The following is a 19038-nucleotide window of genomic DNA, read 5'->3' as shown; positions in this document are numbered from 1 at the left end:
TGCGCAATACAGCATGTACAACATTCGCAGAAGCAGCAGCCAATGAGTCCGCAGCACTCAATACATGTACACTATGTACAAGCAGAAAACAAACTGCAGTTTGGCACCAGGCACACTTTTCAAAAATCACGTGTTGATAAAAAAAAATAGACAAAAAGTTGGAAAACAAAATTGGGGAAAAAAAATCTGTAAATTAGAGAAGTGCTTATAGTTGGCGAAATCGGAGGAATTTAAACTTAAACATAATTTTGGGTGGAATTTAGCAATCATTTTGAGATTTTTGTGGGGGGGCAAAATTATATATATTATAAAAAGGGGGAAGCGGGCATTTCCACCATCAGAGAAGAAGGAAAATGATTTGGTTTGGTGTCGTGGGACAAAAAAGAAAAAATGTAAATCTGGCATTGCTACTATTACGAAATATAGTATATTTTTATTTAATGTAACTGGTTTAATTAAAAAAAGCGAAAATAAATACTCCAATTTGGCAATACTTCTGGGGGGAAAACAAACGCTGCCATTTCTGCTATGAGAGTTGTAGTCAAAAAATAATTATTTGGTATGATTGACCTCATTTAAACAAAATAAATAAATACATTTAAAAAGTGTGGGGGGGCGGGGGGGGGGGGGGGAAGCTCCAATGTGGGATAAAGCAGATGTATTTTTGGCCATTTCCATGTGAAAAGTAGCCAAAAATATTTTGCTGTAATTCAGGTAATAAAAAGGGTGGAAAAAAGCTCCAATGGGGGTGGGGGGGGGGGCATCTTTTTTTTACCATTTCCACCATGGAAGAAGTCATCAAAAATGATGACTTGGTATAATTGGAATGATAAAAAAAAAAGGGGAAAAAAGTTTGTTTGTTTGCTTGTTGCCATTTCCACCGTGAAAGCCGTCGTCAAAAGTGATTATTTGGTATAATTGTACAAATAAAAAAGGGGGGTTGGGAAATTGCAGCATGAAAAGAAGAAAAAAAAAGAAAAAAAAGCTGGCTTGGTTGGAGGAAGGCGACCTGAGGGTCTCGACAATCGCTTGTTGTTCCTGAGTGCTAACGAGGAAAACTTGCTGGGCTGAGCTCGGACGCTATGTACAGCCATTTAGTCCGTCCTTCCTTTTCTCCGCTTTAGCATCCTCCAACGTTTTCCCGAGCGCGGGAACCGACTCTGGCGAGCGGGAAGAACCCGCGACGTCTTTTGCGGGTTCCCCCGGTCTACGCCTCGTGGATGGCGATGCGCGGCGAGCGACGGAAGTCGACGGAGGCGGACGAGCTGCGGTAGAAGGAGCGAGTCCGGCGGTGGAGGCGCGCCCGCTTGCTGGCCACGCACAGGCTGCGCTTGCTGGACGAGATGATCTCCGTGATGAACTTCTTGCAGTCCACGCACACCTCCATGGACGCCCAGTCCTCCGTCAGCTCCTCGGGGAGGTCCAGGTCGCCCCGGGTCGGAGGTGACGCGTCGTCGTCGTCGTCACCCGTGCCCGACTTGCTGAACCTGAGAAAGACGGCAAACATGAACGCTAAACGGAGCTCTCTCGGAGACGTTTATTTGTGTACGCTGCAATAACTGAAAAATCCAAAAAGATGAACAAGGTAATAGTGGTTGTTCCCACGTCGCACAGAGAATATATGCTGCTGTGTGTGAAAGTAGCAATTGTGAAGGTTTGTAATTACCAAATGTATGCCAATTTCTGGTAGCCCGCCTGTGGCATTTCAAATTATATGTTAGCATTAAGCTTGCAGGCTTTTGTTCGATGAAATTATATGGTTTGGTCGAGCCCTTTTGGTGTTTACATATATAATGTTTGACTATTTTGTTGTATGCTCCGTTTGTATGTGTTGCTGCTAAAACATTTTCTAACTTCAAATAAAAAAATAAAAAAAAGTGACAAGTGGTCGTTAAACTTGTCTTTTTTGTAATTATGTAAAATTAATGTGACAGAAAAGTTTATATTTTCAAGCTATTTTCTTTGTTAAATAAAAATCTATTTGTATCTAAAAACTAAAAATATCTGTTAAATATATTTTAGAAGTTATCATTTATTTGCTTAGCTTGCATTAGTATTATGGACGATTTTAGATGTCTCGCCTTCAAAAAGATGACTCGGCATCATCCGATGGAAGGGCGCCTGGACCAAGGACGTGACAGGTGTTGGTCCGATGTTTGGTGTTGTGTCTTATTGTTTAGAACATTATGTCTGGGAAAAACCCTCCTATTTTCAAATAAATGCAGGAGCGACGGGAGAGATTGTTTCGAGCGTGTTGAGAGGCTGTGATCTGAACAATCTCCCATACGCCCTCCTCATGAGAAAGAGAAACCAGCATCTTCATTCCTTTTGTGTCTATTTTTTATAATGTTGGGTAAGATAAATCCAACATCCAGAACCACACTCAAAAAGCTGCTGTAAACTATGCAAGTGGGAAAGAGAGAACTCCCAGATTTCAACATGGTGCGGATGTTTTTTGCTACAAATGTGGTGAAGAGGGTCATTTTCAGCAGGAGTGCGAAAACCCAGAGAATCTCCGAAAAGTAAATAAGCGTCTCCTGAAAGCAAAACAGCTGATGGGAAACGTCCCAGGAGCTCAGTAAAGGAACGGTCTGATGCTCTGGAGAGAACACGTTCCACAAAGTGTGATACGCTAAAAGAAAGCAAGGCTGATTTGCCAGAGGGTTTAATTGGACCTAGTTCTGTTGTTCCTGTACAAGTTGAGGGCATCTACGCCAAAGCTTTGCTTGATAGTGGGTCCCAAGTTACCCTGCTGTACCGCTCCTTTTATGACAAGTATCTGAAACACCTGCCCTTGACCCCTATTGAGTGCTTGGAGATTTGGGGCCTCAGTGCAGACCGATATCCATATGATGGTTATATGTGTTTGAAACTTGAGTTTGCTGGAGATGTAGTGGGTGTAGCTAAGACCATAGAAACACTTGTGCTTGTGTGTCCAGACCCAGCCGTGAAAGGTGAGATTTCGATTGTGGTTGGCACAAACACCTCCATAGTTCGGAGCTTATTTCATTCCTGCAAGACACAAAACGGAGGTAATTTCTTACATAACATGTCTGTTCACCCCGCAATAAAGAAGAGGCTTATGAGAAGTTGCGGAGCACCCCAGATGACACAGCTGACCTAAAAAGAGGAACAGTCTGGTTCACTCGAGAGAAGCCCTTAGTGCTGTCTCCTGGTGGCGTTGCAAAAGTGGTTGGCGTGCCAAAATTTGCGGGGGGGTTTTCTGGTCAGGCTGTTCTTGTAGAACGCCCAGAGGAGGGTTACTTCCATGAAGAACTGTTAGTGATGCCTGTTGTTGATAAAGCAAGCGCTGTTCATTGTCGTCGTATCACAGTAACTTTGAGAAATGTATCAAATCATTCTGTGACATTGAAACGTGGTATGCAAATTGCTCATTTGCACAGGGTGGATGTGACAAACGCAGTCCCTGAAAAGAAGTCCTCGAAGCCGTCCACATCTCAACTATCCCCCTCGTCTTTCAACTTCGCAGATTCTCCTGTGCCTCCTGAGTGGAAGGAGAGGCTGTGTCAAAGAATGATGGAAAGGAAAGAGGTTTTCTCCTGTAGCGAGTTTGACGTTGGTTGTGCAAAGAGCACACAACACAGCATTCGAGTGACGGAGGACAAACCATTCAGAGAACGCTCTAGACGCTTACCTCCAAAGGATTTGGAGGATGTGAGAAAACATTGAAATGCTTTGAAAGAAGCTGGAATAATAGAAGCCCCTACGCGTCACCTATCGTTGTGGTCCGCAAGAAAAATGGGACCATACGTATGTGCGTGGATTACAGGACATTAAATAGGAGAACAATTCCTGACCAGTATACAGTCCCACGTGTGGAGGAGGCCCTGACATGCCTGAGTGGTAGCAAATGGTTCAGCGTGCTTGATCTCCGAAGTGGCTACTATCGGATCCCTTTATGTGATGCTGACAAAGAAAAAAACGGCATTTACCTGTCCGGCAGGATTTTATCAATTTGAGAAAATGCCACAAGGCATCTGGGGAGCACCAGCCACGTTTCAGCGTATCATGGAAAGGACGGTCGGTGATATGAATCTGCTGGAAGTGTTAGTGTACCTTGATGATGTCATTGTTTTCGGGAGAACATTGGAGGAACATGAGCAGCGCCTTCTTAAAGTGCTTGACAGATTAAAGGAAGAGGGACTTAAATTATCTTTGGATAAATGTCAGTTCTGTAACCTATCTTGGGCACGTCGTTTCTAGCAATGGCATTGCTACTGATCCTTCAAAGACCGAAGCTGTGAAGTCGTGGCCACGCCCAGAGAACATCACTGCTCTCCGTTCTTTTCTTGGGTTTTGCGGATACTACCGACGGTTTGTGAAAGATTTTCCCAGAGTCTGTCATCCGCTCAATCAGCTACTGCAGGGCTGCATTGTGACTGGAAGGCCAGGAGGAAAGACTCAAATGGAAAAGAACAACAAAGAGAGAGAGAACTCAAAAACAGACATGAAGACAACAGAGTGGTACCACCCCTCAGAGCCGTTTGGGGCAAGGTGGAGTGAAGACTGTGAGAAAGCTTTTGAGACATTAAAGGTCAGTCTTACAGAATCACCTGTCCTAGCAATCGCAAACCCAAATCTGGCTTATGTTCTGCATGTTGATGCAAGTAGAGAAGGCTTAGGAGGTGTCCTCTATCAGGACCAAGGAGAAGGTTTGCGCCCGGTTGCATTTGTAAGTAGGAGCCTCTCTCCGTCAGAAAAAAAAGATCCCACGCATAAACTTGAATTTCTGGCTTTAAAATGGGCTGTCACTGTTTGACAAGTACTGGTATCCATTACGGATCAACAAGAGAGCTCTTAGAGCTTTACTTTCATTCGGGACTTACCTACAAACACATTCTGCACGTGCTGAGCTCCAAACACAGGATTGATCTTAGTTTGAGGACCCTCAAACGAATTGTGAAGAAGCATGGATTGTTCCGCCGAATCTATTATGACCACCCAGAGGCAGTTGTGGACTTTATCAGGGAGGAGCTACAAGGCTCAGGGGCTTTGCATGGCTACAGGTGGATGCACACAAAATGCAAAGACAGGGGGCTGCACGTACGTAAGGAAGATGTACGCCTGCTCCTTTCCACGATGGACCCAGAGGGCACCGAATTTAGAAGGAGAAGACGACTGCACGGGGTCCAAATTTTGTCTGGCATGTGGATTCGTATGACAAATTAAAACCATTGGGCATTTGTATCAGTGGAGCCGTTGATGGTTTTTCAAGGCGAATTCTGTGGCTGAATGCATACCATACAAGCAGTGATCCAAAAGTCATCAGTGGCTACTTTATTGAAACCATGAAGGAATTCGGTGGATGTGCGCGCATGGTGAGATCTGACATGGGGACAGAAAACAGTTCCATCCGAGATATGCAGCGTTTCCTTCGTGGGACCCACAATGATGTTCATGCTGGTGACAAGAGCTTTGTTGTTGGGAGAAGCACATCGAATCAGAGAATCGAGAGTCGCTGGGGCTTTCTCCGTCGAGAGTGTGCGGAATTCCGGCGGGACCTCTTCCGCAGACTGAAGGATGAAGGACATTTTGATGCCGACCTACTGGACAAGAACCTCATGTTGTTTTGCTTCCTTGGTTTAATACAGGCAAGTAGCAACATTTCACAGGCATTTTGCATGTGCTTACTTCATGTTGGCCATCCTCTGTGCCATATCATGGCAAAGTTACAAATGTGCTCTTTGATATTTTTCTTCCCAGGAATGGGACTTTGAATTGAAAAAGTTCAATGGCATTGCCCATTGGCAAACATATTAAACCTTTGCCCCTCAAAATAACAATAACAATAAATCATTGGTAAGGAGCAATTTCTAGAAGTTTAGAAACAAATTGTACTTACGCTGCAGTCTCACTGGATTTGATTCTTTTGGCATGGTAGGCCTTGACGGGCACGTGCACCAACATTTTGGAGGACAGCTGGTACTAGCTAAAGCTAAAAAAGGACACCCGTCATCAAAATGATTCATTCAATTAAGAAAATCGGTATGTACAGTGGGTACGGAAAGTTTTCAGACCCCCTTCATTTTTTCCCTCTTTGTTACATTGCAGCCATTTGTTAAAATCATTTATTAATCATTTTCCTCATTCATGTACACAGCAAAAAAACCGTAATTGTTGAAATGTTTGCTGTTTTATTAAAAAAAAAAAAAAAAAAAACTGAAATATCACACAGCCATAAGTATTCAGACCCTTTGCTGTGACACTCATATATTGAACTCGGCTGCTGTCCATTTCTACTGATCATCCTTAAAATGGTTCTACACCTTCATTGGAGTCCAGCTATGTTTGATTATACTATTGTTATTTTATAATACTATAATATTATTGATTTGTTATTCATTATTTATTATTATATTACAGTTTGTATTATCTTTATCATTTATGATTACAATGACCCGAAGCACACAGCTAAAATACCGAAGGAGTGGCTTCCGATCAACTCCGTGACTGTTTTTGAATGGCCCAGCCAGAGCCCTGACTTAAACCCAATTGAGCATCTCTGGAAAGACCTGAAAATGGCTGCCCACCAACGTTCGCCATCCAACCTGACAGAACTGGAGAGGATCTGCAAAGAGGAATGGCAGAGGATCCCCAAATCCAGGTGTGAAAAACTTGTTGCATCATTCCCCCAAAAGACTCGTGGCTGTATTAGCTCAAAAGGGGGCTTGCTTCTACCTCCCAAAAACATGCATGCTCGGGTGATTGAAGACTCTAAATTGCCCGTAGGTGTGAATGGTTGTTTGTTTCTATGTGCCCTGTGATTGGCTGGTGACCAGTTCAGGGTGTACCCCGCCTCTCGCCCGAAGATAGCTGGGATAGGCTCCTGCACGCCCGCGACCCACGTGAGGAGAAGCGGTACAGAAAACGGATGCACGGGTATGTATGTATTTAATTTACAGGACATTTTTATTTCTGTTAATACAGTAAAGACAGTCAATATCACAACTATTAAAAAAGAGGTAAGGAGAGGTTACAAAGGATATAAAAAGTCAACACACCCCTGTTGTCAGTGGTGAACTGTTAAGATGTCAGACATTACTCTACTGGTCGGGATCTGATGGCTATGCAAGTCTCTGCTGACTGGAAAGTAAATACATGCTACTTTTTAAAATAGGTTGTTATTACAAAGAGGATTATGTCTAGCCACAAATATGGTCGTGCTCTAACGGTCATTGTTTCAACTATGATTACGGTATACTTATAAAAATGTACAAGTTGACCTCAATATGGACACGGAAGCTGGTTTGACCTCAGTGAAGTTTTTATGAAAGATGTTGAAACTGCTGTGAGGTTTTTTCCTTCACTCTCACTTTGCCACAAGATTACAGAAGGCATCCATCCACATTAGTAGAGGTGCGATTGTACACTTCAATGAGATGCTCCTTTCATAAAAGGTGTCTATTTGACATTTTTATGGTATATTGTTCCGTTAACCCATTTGTTATGACACTTCTTTTTGTAACCCCTGTAGGATGAGTTGGATTCCACCAAGGAAGTGTGGAACAGCCATCTGATTCGTCCATCCAAGCACGAGCGGGTGCCTCATGCTCGGCCTCATGCAATGTTCATGGCACCTGAGCTGTGTGGCACCCGGGACCCTTTGTGGCAAGTTGGTGAGGAGGACTTTATGAGGTGTGAAGGTGACTGCATCCACCGCAATGATGTTGCTTGTGATGCTGATGTGTTCACTCTCTGTACACATATAACGGCGCAGAACAACCTTCAAGTCCCAGTCGATGGATATATGGCCATGGACATATATGGGTTTATGAAATGTTTTGTTGTTGCAGTTAATTTCACGGCATACTTTTCATTGTATATATTCTATGACATCATTATTACGTGTATTCGCCTTGATATTGCCACCCAAATTGCTGATTTTTGTGATCAAAATATGTAGCTATAAACCTCCATCAGGCATGCAGTGAGTAATTCAGACAACATGTCACAATCACCAATTGTGAACATTTAAGTCTGTTGCTATAAATGTGTGTGGTAATGAAAAGAAGTTTGAAGAATAAAACCAACTGTCTTCTACTGGTTCAGGTAGCTAAACCAGCTTGAGTACGAACTGTATTTTGATCCTTAGGTATATCCTCAGTATACTGCACATTTCTGGGAGGATGGCGCAATGACCAATGAAACGAGGCGATCAAGTTTACGCGAATGCACGTTGGCAAATCGGGCAGTAACAAGGTGACGACCTTAAAGCTGTAGACTGTAGACAATATCTACATTTGGCTGTCTCCACACAGAAACATTTTTCAGATTGGAACATTTATTTTTATACAATCAGTGTATAACAAGGCACCATGGTAGTGCGATCGACAGTATTACCCTGAAACCTGCTTTATGAAAATATGCACAGTACAACTTGCAGTAAGAGCAGTAGAACGGTTTTATAAAAGGAGAAAAAAAAAAAAAAGTACTTCAAACTTGCATGACAATACCAGTTAAAGTTGTGTGTAACCACACCAAAAGGGCTTCTTTTGTCAAAAACAATGTGCAAATGTAATGTAAACAATGTCAACTCCGTGTAAACAAGTAGACACTGTGGCTGGTATGAATAGAGGTGTTTGACCCAACTTTCAGCGCAAGTGTATATCACAATGTACCACATAAAAGTGCATCATCAGCCAAAAATAATTATCTGATCATACCACAGTACATTATAAAAGACCCCAAAACACATTCTGGACAAGGTAGCTACCGAACTGTCCATCAAATGCAACAGTATCTGGGTTTATCAAAGGTTTTTAACTATTTAAATTAAAATACAGCTAAAAGAACAGCTGGCTTAACTTGCTATCCTTCAGATAGATAGGGGAACAAAGACGTTGTGTTACAATGAAAAAAAAAAAGATATTAGTTCCACACCACATACACCAAACACTCCAGACCCGAGAACCCATGTGGCTGTCACTTTCGATTCATGCTCTCTCATTGTTGGTTTTGCTCGTTCTGTATCCATCAATTGACTATATGTGCATAGACCCACACTAAAACAAAGTGTTTAAAGGGCCTTTAACATGCCATTTCAAGACTTCCAAAGTCAACTATTGGCACATATAAACTAATATATTACCTTTGCCACTATAGAGGCAAATTCAATATGAAATATGAATTCATATTAAATATCAGTTTGACACAGTATCCTCACTGGCCAGTAGATGTCGTGTGTCCATCACACCAAGAGTACATCTTGAGGAATCAGGCATGTTCAGAAAAAGGTTGACACTTGAAGCATAAATATCTGGATGCATACACAAATATAATCACTTGTTCCTCATCATAATACCCACTTTGTCTGAAATCCATGTTGTACTTTGAGGTGATTTGCATACAGACCAACTGACAAATGCCAGCGAAAACATTATCCTCCTTGGTAATTCAGGTCAACAATATTGAATATATTTAAGGAGTCAAAACCAATTACAGAACTATAATGAATTGAAAAGATGAAAATATTACCTGTACAGTTTCCTCAGCTGCCGTTCATTGCAACTCCTGATGATTTTTTTTTCAGATATTCGAAACGCATCAACATCATAAGTGGCATAATCAGCAAAGGTATGTCTGAAGACAGCATCCGTGTCAACAATGATAACTTCTTCATCACCGATTTCGTTCTCTGTTAAGAGTCCACCTACCGCTCCCACAATTCCGCTGTCCAAGGTAAGCACATTAGCTGTTCCCTCCAACGCAGTCCAACTCTCAGAACAGGCGTCATGCGGTTCATGAAGAACATTTCCACGGTCATTATTAGAAGAGACCTTTTTGCATGACAAATAAAGTCGGAATGTTTTTTTCACCTTTCGCTTTTCATACTGCTCACCTAAAGTTGTTTGTGGCTCAAGCATTTCTTCGGTGAAGTCTCGCATTGTAAATTCGAAATCACTTTCCCCGCCTAGTTTGGATTTTCCATCCGGAAAAAATAGTGTTTTGCCTATTTCTATTCATTGTGACATTGTTGTATTAAATGTCTCGTGCCTCACCCTCTTCTCTGTCTCACCTGCACAAATCTGCCCTGATACTCTTCAAATTGGCCCATCTGATAATTGCGTTGCCAGAAGGTTTTTTCACACGCTCATCTGTAAGGCCATTGGTGGATCCCCGCTTTTGTTGAATTCTTGAAATCAAAGATTCAGTTGCTTTGGATATGGTTGTGTTGGTTCCTTCAAACACAGCCACTTCTCTTCTGCAGTACTGACGTATTGCAATTCGCTCTCCAATTCTGTCAGCTGCTGATCAGCGTAGCAATCGATCTGAGGAACAAAGAAGAACATTTGTAATCCAACAAGAAGCTGTAGCAATACTGCAATAGCATGGCCATCAATCATTCTGAAACATAATGACAAGCCTAGAGAGTAAAACGTGTTTGTTAAAGCCAGGTAGAGAAATGATTGACAATAACAGAGCTCTTTTTTCTGATCGAGCTGCCAGAAACTACTGTACGAAACAGCTGATCAACATTTCCCACTGTTCACATTTCAAGATTGCATTGCCTCATAGCACACTGTATATAACCCATACCTAATGTACATTGTGGTTCACATGACTGCCTTGCCACACACTTACATTGATGACAGAGATATTCACAAACGAGGTCATTGGTGCATGCACTCAATTACTAGAGTTAGGCTATTTCTTTCATGTCAAATAGTTGATGTACTTCTTGATTTACACTGTGTACTAGACTCACCACCTGCCAAAAATAATTGGTGTGCAAATTCACTTCGCCACATAAACCCTGATTACTGAGAGTGATATTGCACGTTTACAAACTCCCCCCCCCCCCAAAAAAAATCAACCATTTCACACTGCACGTATACGAAGCAAAAACATTGCCTTGAAGATACAGCTCGATGAAATGACAAATGTTTACAAGGGGGTACATAGCTTCTCTTCAATAAAGGTGGCAATGACCTTCTTTGCTCTTGAAGGAATTTTCGAAAATTTGAATCCATCCTGCGAAACAAAAATAAGGTTCCTGTCAAACTCAACAATGTGCAAAATGAGTGAATCTGCCCTGTGTGTATATTAGCACGTCTGGAGTTCAATCTCTGCATTCCATTTTTGTAGTATAGTTTGCAGTTTAGTCTATCACACATGGCATTGGTTTCACAATTCAATTTTCTATAAATTCAGTAAATGACCACACATATTTTATGGGTATTGGCATAATCACCGTGATCATTATCATCAGACCACAGCCTACCTGCAATTGATGAGCATGAAATGGCTTACACTTGACAACCAGAGGACACTACGCTTCATTGAATAACCATGGCAAACTTTGAAGACACAACAAGAGGAAAAGTACTTGAACTTGGCAATATGATTCTGCTCATTTGTAAAAGGGCCATGTAACGCGGACAACATTCCTCAATCAATCAAATGAATGTTTGAATTTGAATGTGATTCTCTGGGTGTGTATTAGCCATATGTTTTAGCATATACTGGAGCACCTTAGCAGAACCCAGTAGCTCAGTCCGGCAGTAAGTAGCCCCAACAAATCGTTATCGTGAAACAAAAAGGTGAATAACTGCAGACAAGATACTTGCATTGCTTGATCCATCGCGGACGCATTTGTCTGTCTGCGAACTTGCGCTTCTGCGGCGAGAACTCAACTCAGAATTCACACCAGTAAGAATATAACATCCAAATAGAACTTACTTCACTTGACAGATATACGTAGGTATACGGAGCCCCAGACATTTGTTAAACTGAGGGTACGGATTACTAAACTGAGGGAACAGATTATCAATGATTTTTATTTTTCTCATACCTTGGGGGGCTCCGTAAAACTTGTAATTATGTAAATTGAATGTGACAGAAAAGTTTATATTTTCAAGCTATTTTCTCTTTGTTAAATAAAAATCTATTCGTATCTAAAAACTAAAAATATCCCACTATAATTTTCAATTGGTCTACGATTCAAATATTTTACAATTTTATCACAATTTTTTTTTATTAGTGATAAATTGAACTTTTTTTTTTTTTTTTTACATTCTTTTTAATTAGAAAAATATATATAATCTATACAAGACTTGCATAGAAATCCTGTACTGCATCTAAAGTAATAAATCATCTTTGTTAGCTCGAGGGATGTTTTTTTCTTTTGAAATGGAGAAAACGGACTTGGAGACGCTTCGGCGGAGGCTGCGGCGGTTCCGCGCCGACCCGAACGACTCGGATGAGGCCGAAGATGCGCCCGCTTCGTCTTTAGCCGGCGCGCTGGGGCCCAAAGTGTAGACGGGCAACGTGGCGTAGGGCTTGGACGGAAGACGAATCTGACGACAAAGCAGCAACAGCAAAACATTCCCTAATTTGCCTTAAATCCAAGTCAATCTTATAAGCCATTTTTCCCGAAATAAAACATGAGCTGTTTGAAAAAACAGTCATCTTTAAACTAGATTTTTTTTTCCCAAGATCAAAAATATTGGAATGATGGAAGAGTGAGAATTTTCTCTTATATAAAAATTATTTTTTGTTGTTATCAGAATCAGAATCATCTTTATTTGCCAAGTATGTCCAAAACACACAAGGAATTTGTCTCCGGTAGTTGGAGCCGCTCTAGTACAACAGACAGTCAATTTACAGAACACTTTGGAGACATAAAGAACTCAAGTCAAAAAAATTGCCAGCTTGTTGTAATGGAATTATAGGTTAGTTGATCGCAAGAGGGAAGAAGCTGTTGGAATGTCTACTAGTTCTAGTTTGCATTGATCGGTAGCGCCTACCTGAGGGAAGGAGCTGGAAGAGCTGGTGACCGGGGTGCGGAGGGTCCGAGAGGATTTTGCACGCCCTTGTCTTAGTTCTGGCAGCGTGCAAGTCCTCAAAAGTGTGTACGGGGGTACCGACAATCCTTTCAGCAGTTTTGATTGTCCGCTGCAGTCGGAGTTTGTCCTTTTTTGTAGCAGCGCCAAACCAGACCGTGATGGAAGAACACAGGACCGATTCGACGACCGCTGTGTAGAACTGTCTCAGCAGCTCCGGTGGCAGGCCGTGCTTTCTCGGAAGCCGCAGGAAGTACATCCTCTGCTGGGCCTTTTGGAGGACGGAGTTGATGTTGGTCGCCCACTTCAGGTCCTGGGAGATTGTAATTCCCAGGAACTTGAAGGTCTCGACGGTTGACACAAGGCGGCTGGACAACGTGAGGGGCAGCTGTGGCGAAGGATGCCTCCTGAAGTCCACGATCATCTCTACAGTCTTGAGCGTGTTCAGCTCCAGGTTGTGTCGGCCGCACCGCAGCTCCGGCCGCTCCGCTTCCTGTCGATATGCAGACTCGCCGGCGTCCTTGATGAGGCCGATGACAGCGGTGTCATCTGCAAACTTCAGGAGTTTGACAGTCGGGTTCGCTGAGGTGCAGTCGTTCGTGTAGAGAGAGAAGAGCAGCGGAGAGAGGACACAACCTTGGGGCGCCCCAGTGCTGATGCTGCGTGTGGATGAGGTGGCGCGGTCACGTCTTCCCTGACAGACAGGCGCGTTCCCGACGCGTGTGGAAGAGGAAGCGCAAGATGACGACGTTGATGGCGGCGGTCGTCCCCGGTCGCTCCCCCACGGCTCACCTCCTTCTCCCCGCGGGGACAGCGCCTCCATCCCCGCCTTCGGAGCTCCGTCAGCCGGGGAGAGAACGCCAGAAGAGCCGCTTACCCCGCAGCCGGTGCACGCGCGGCCCCGCTCGGCCTCGTCGCTCGCTTTGGTTCATTATTATTCATTTATACATATATATTTTTTTTTTAAATGACTTCTTGATGGATAACGCGCACGCCCAGTGAGCCAAGATGGAGACCATGGAGAGGGGGTGCAGCGCACTGGGGGGACTCTTCCAGAACGTCCCGCTAGACCTGCCGACCGACTTGGACACTCTCATCGCTCTCGCCGTTAAAATCGACAAGAGGCTTTTGGATCGCGAGCTGGATGGAGATCGGCGTCACCGCGCACTTGGAGGACGAGGCTCGGTGACCAGCCGAACCAAGGCAGATCCCCTGGTTCCGGTCTCAACCCACTGGCTAGCGTCCCCACGGATGAACCCACGCAACTGGGCAGGTTCCGTCTCTCCCCTGAGGAACGTCAACGCCGGCTGAGGGAAGGGCGCTGCTTCTACTGCGGTCAGTTGGGTCATTCCGTGAGCAACTGTCACGTCAAAGTTGCCGGTGCCGATAGCAAGGGCACAGGAGAGGTGAGTCTGAATTTCATGAAGGAGGACCCTACACGGGTTCTTCCTAGAGTGACACTATGCTCTCCTGATCAAGAAATTCATACACCTGTATTAATTGACTCCGGTTCTGACGCAAACTTAGTCAACTCCATCCTCGTTAGATGTATGTCACCCAGGCATTGCCGAGACGCAATCAGTGGTCGAACAGCGCTTTTGGTGGCCTAATGTTAGGAGGGATGTTATCGATTACGTCAATGCTTGCCAGGTATGTGCTGCTAACAAGCCCTCTCATCAACGTCCTCCTGGGGAGTTGCGACCCCTGCCAATACCACAACGTCCTTGGTCAGACATTTCCGTAGACTTTGTGACAGGATTACCGGCCTCTAAAGGCAATACCACCATTCTTACAGTTGTTGACAGGTTCTCTAAGATGGCACACTTCATTGCACTTCCAAAACTCCCCTCAGCTAAAGACACTGCCGAGCTAATGATTAATCGCGTTTTCAAGTTCCATGGTTTCCCCAAGAATGTGGTGTCTGATCGGGGTCCCCAATTCATTTCGCAATTTTGGAAGGAGTTTTGCAATCTCATAGGTGCTACCGTCAGTCTGTCATCTGGGTTTCATCCTGAAACCAACGGCCAAACCGAGAGGCTGAACCAGGACCTGGAGACTGGGCTCCGATGTCTCTCTTCACAGGAGCCGCGATCCTGGTCCAGTGATCCATTTGCAGGGCACTGGAGGTATCTGAAAGTCAGAGTGTTACTATTTATTCATGGTGCTGAAAAAAGTAGCAGGCTAATAAATGGATAGATGCTTAGAGAGCACTTGAAGTGACAGAGGATTGTGAGAAGCACATTAACGTGTACGATGGCTTTAAACTTGTTTATGCCTAGAAGAGGAGTCATGACAAATGTGTTAACTTGTGCGTCAGAGGGAGCAATAAAGTAATAATACACAAAAGGGGTCATCGGGAAGCACCATATATGGATTAATAAATACAAGTTAAGGTTGATTGAGGAAATAGCAGACAGAATAATCTGGGAAGTCCTGCTGTGCCCTGAGCCCTACGTCTGAGGATAAGAGACAGAGGTCAGGAGGGTTGCAAATCAGAGACAACTGGAAAATGGAAGACAAGAACAAAGGTTAGTTAGACTTAAAAATCTTCCACTGACTTAATTGAACAAGCTAATTTAGAAGCGATGACAGAAACGCTGTTTACTGAACAGGTGACTATGGGAGGCTCGGTCGTGCTAGCGTGAATTTATTGACAAGTGAAAACCCAGTGTGTCCCCTCTCAGCCGCAGGTCGGTCGCCGGTTTCGGCTTTTCAGTTTATCCGCAACAATAACAAAGACAAAAGCAATGCCGTGAAGCCAGGAAGGGGGGCGCAACTGTTATTATTTGTCACGAGAGACTGAGAGAGACTCGTCAACCTGACGATCGCATCTATATGAAGGATGTTTCTCATGACAGAAAGAGAGCCAAGGAAAGGACTTTGTGGTGGAGACGGCGGAAAGCTGGAAAGACAAAGAGCAGCTGAATGGTCCTGCGTCTCCACGTTTGCCAAGCGGATTGGAACAATATGATGAAAAGTCCGTTTCAGTGGGGGACAAAGTGGACACATCTCGAAGCCATCAAGGATGCCGTGTGACGGAGGTCGGAGTCGGTCGGTGATCACTTGAGGTCATTTGGTAATTGGTATTAAGCAGGTCACCTGTCCTTGAACAGCAACAAATGGGAAAGGCTAGGCAGGGCAGATATTTAGGAGTTTTCAGTACAAGGAGGGTTACATTTTACTCAAGAGTCAGAAATCTCCCGAGTCAGTGGGGTGGGCAGAGGCACTCGATAGGATTGTGGGAGAAATTATGGCTAGAAATATTTTTGCCGTTATGGGAGTATGAGGTCATGCAGTCCTCCGATAGAATTCCACTTCAAAATGTATATTCAACGTGGGTAGGGGTTGAAAGAGAGAGGTCAGAAAGGAGCAGCCCTCCAACTTGATTGGTTAATGAGTCTGTTAGTAGTTTGTTAGCAAATGCCTCACTAAGCCTCCTACGCTGCACATGGAAATATCGATGGACCAAGATCATCTACTGTATTTGGGCCCTATGGGGTCAACGCTCCTGACTTTGTGCTGGGGTTATAACAAGTGGGATACAAAGGGGGGCATTGATCGACGAATTAACCTGGTCCGACGTGGAAGAGGGTGACTTGATTTGAGGATTTGGCAGATGTGATATTGGAAATTAGGCAAAAAGCAATGAAGGATTCCTGCAGACTGGTAGAGGAATCAGGGGAAGATCATGCGCAGTGACGTGGGTGTAGCAAGCCGTTTATTGTACACCCGGGGAGTAATAATAAGAAATCAGTCGGTACCAGAGCTATTTTTAAATCGTGAATATCGCGGTACTGAGGAGGAAAACCACGTGTAGCGATTGTAATAGTGAGTTCAAACCGATCAACTTTCAAATACGAGTTACGTGATGGCAGGGGAGGAGGCGGTTTTTGCCCAAACAGGAACGAGGGAAGTGGGATATTAATTGCGTTAAAAACAAAAAGCCTCAGGAGGCTGCACAAGTTTCATAGCTCGCGAATTACAAATTTAGATCCGCCGATTGGGTAAGCACACAAATGCTTCCAGAGGGGTTGGTTGGGAATTACGAGTCAACCAATATATATTCTGTGTTCAATGTTTATGGTTTGTGTCCAATGTTCATGGTTTTGTGTTCAATGTTTGTGTCGTGTTGAGTAAAAGCAGAAATGAAGCACCACTGGGTCAAATTCCCTCATGTGGAGAAGGCTTTGATGCACTTTGTGGGGTCATCTGAGACTAACATGTTGATGACGACCGAGGACATTGTGACGGACAAGTGGGCAAGGTCTACACAGACTGTTGACGAACTGACCTTTGTGACGGGGTACATAAGGACACGGGGAAGACTCTGCTTGTTGACTCTGATTTGTGGACATAACTTTATTTTTCAGGACGCCCAGGAGGATGCAGGGTGACGGTGTTGATTTATTGCAGGTTATGGGAGTGCTGACTTAACGCCGATTCTTATGTGATTCTTGGTCTATTGACATTGCCGCTGTTGGGAAACGTGTTAACAATGAATTATCGGTGTTAACATGTGATTCGTTATTTATGGAAATCATATCAATGTTTGGTGACCATTGTCGACTTGGCCCTTCTCTAGGATATGAAGGCAGGAATTCTGGAGTCCCGGCAGGAACATCTTTTGCAGAGGTGTGATTAATTTATTCAAGGACTTGTTTACAGGACTCGTCAGCTGGGCCTCTGCAATGGTGGTTTGTATTCCTGTTGTTGTGTATTTGCTGGGCGAGGAGCCTCAAGGAACTTTGCTGTACTGACTCCTACCAGTAACATCTACTGCCGGCGAACCGCAGACAGCTATCGAAGAAGGGTGCCCGGGTTAAGTGGACACATTGATGCGTGATGTATCCGAACGGGAGGTTAGTAGTCCAATTCTGAACTTTGATTAAACACTTTACTGATATTGGAGGTTGCTAGTTTATGCAGGTTCATCACAGGAAGTTGGATGGAGGAGAGCTGAGGAAGACACTGTGCATGCATGACTGGGGGGATACGGAGTAGGACCAATGTCGGAATGTCTAACACAATACTATCGAAGGAGTTCACCTGATATGGTAGTAAGTACCTTAGCGTGACACTGACGGTGAGTATGATATGAGTGAGTGGTAATGAATAATACGAAACAGCTATTGACACCCTGCAGAGGTTATGATTCAAAAAGTGACAGATATATGGAGGTCGGCATGAACAATAAATATAGAGTAACTATGGTATAATGAGCTATTAGAGTCTCGAGGCTTGCAAACAGCGTCCAGCAGTCGGCGCTGTCGCTCGATCTCCTGTTTGGATCGACACAGTTCCTCCTCGTACTCCGCCATCGTTGTTTCAAACGCCACAAATATTTCTTCAACGGCAGCGTTTAGTCGCTGATTCACCAAAGCTCGCAGCATTTGGACTTTGCACATTTTGTTTCCCCTCCACAACAATAACAACAACACTTTACCGGGCTCTGTGCTTCGTGTCGCTAACTTCCGTGCCTGTTTTTTTGTTTTGTTTTGTTCGCAGCATACACGTTTCGATACGAATATTGTGGTGTTTTTTTTTATTATTATTCATAAATGTGTATTCAACGACGCTATAACAACAAATTATGACGTCGCTCGCTAGCACTAGCTTAGCTTTAGCTTGCTCACTTCCGCATTCTCGCTGACGAGAGAGCTTTGCGGGGAATAAATCGTCCAAAACGGTGACGACGACAAAGTGTTCCCTTTTCGACGTGTATCTACCTTCGGTGCGGTTATGTACTTGTCCCAATTGAATTGTTTAGCGAAACGAATGACGTATCTTGACTGCCGACGGGCACCGTCTCCATCTTGTTTGCGTTCTTCTTCGTTGGCGAAACGCGAACTGGCGAGGACGCCGCCTGGCGGGCGCCGCGGTTGCCCGAACTGCCAGCAAGACACAAGCGCTATCAATCAAACGTGTCCATTGTTTCAGATGAGTGATCTTCCGACAAATTATGGATTGGATATCGGCTACCTTGGTCCAAAGTTTTGTTTACGAACACTCACTGTGAAACTACGAAAGGATGTAGTAAGATTTCAATGAAGATTCTGTATCATGACACGAGCATGTGATGAATCTCCTCATCTTATTAGCAATGTTTATCAATGCAAATTTGTCAATCACAAAGCCGCTTTTTTTATATTAAGGATTTATATTGAATTATCAAAACAAGAAGGCCAAAAAGATTTGGAGTTCATGTGCGAAATGGGATTTGTATGTATAAAACTGA

The 19038-nt window shown here is 43.8% G+C and overlaps 1 long non-coding RNA gene across 1 annotated transcript; it reads right to left on the bottom strand.

Moving 5' to 3' along the window:
- Window positions 1–17134: 17134 nt before the first annotated feature.
- Window positions 17135–18940, bottom strand: LOC133471515 (uncharacterized). Its single transcript, XR_009786228.1, has 2 exons — window positions 18530–18940; window positions 17135–17277 (listed from the first exon to the last, which is right to left on the bottom strand). It is a non-coding gene; the product is annotated as an uncharacterized LOC133471515 (long non-coding RNA).
- Window positions 18941–19038: the final 98 nt, after the last annotated feature.

Source organism: Phyllopteryx taeniolatus, chromosome 21 (assembly GCF_024500385.1).
Source record: "Phyllopteryx taeniolatus isolate TA_2022b chromosome 21, UOR_Ptae_1.2, whole genome shotgun sequence".
Taxonomy (NCBI): Eukaryota; Metazoa; Chordata; class Actinopteri; order Syngnathiformes; family Syngnathidae; genus Phyllopteryx; species Phyllopteryx taeniolatus.
This window is presented reverse-complemented; position numbering and strand designations above follow the sequence as displayed.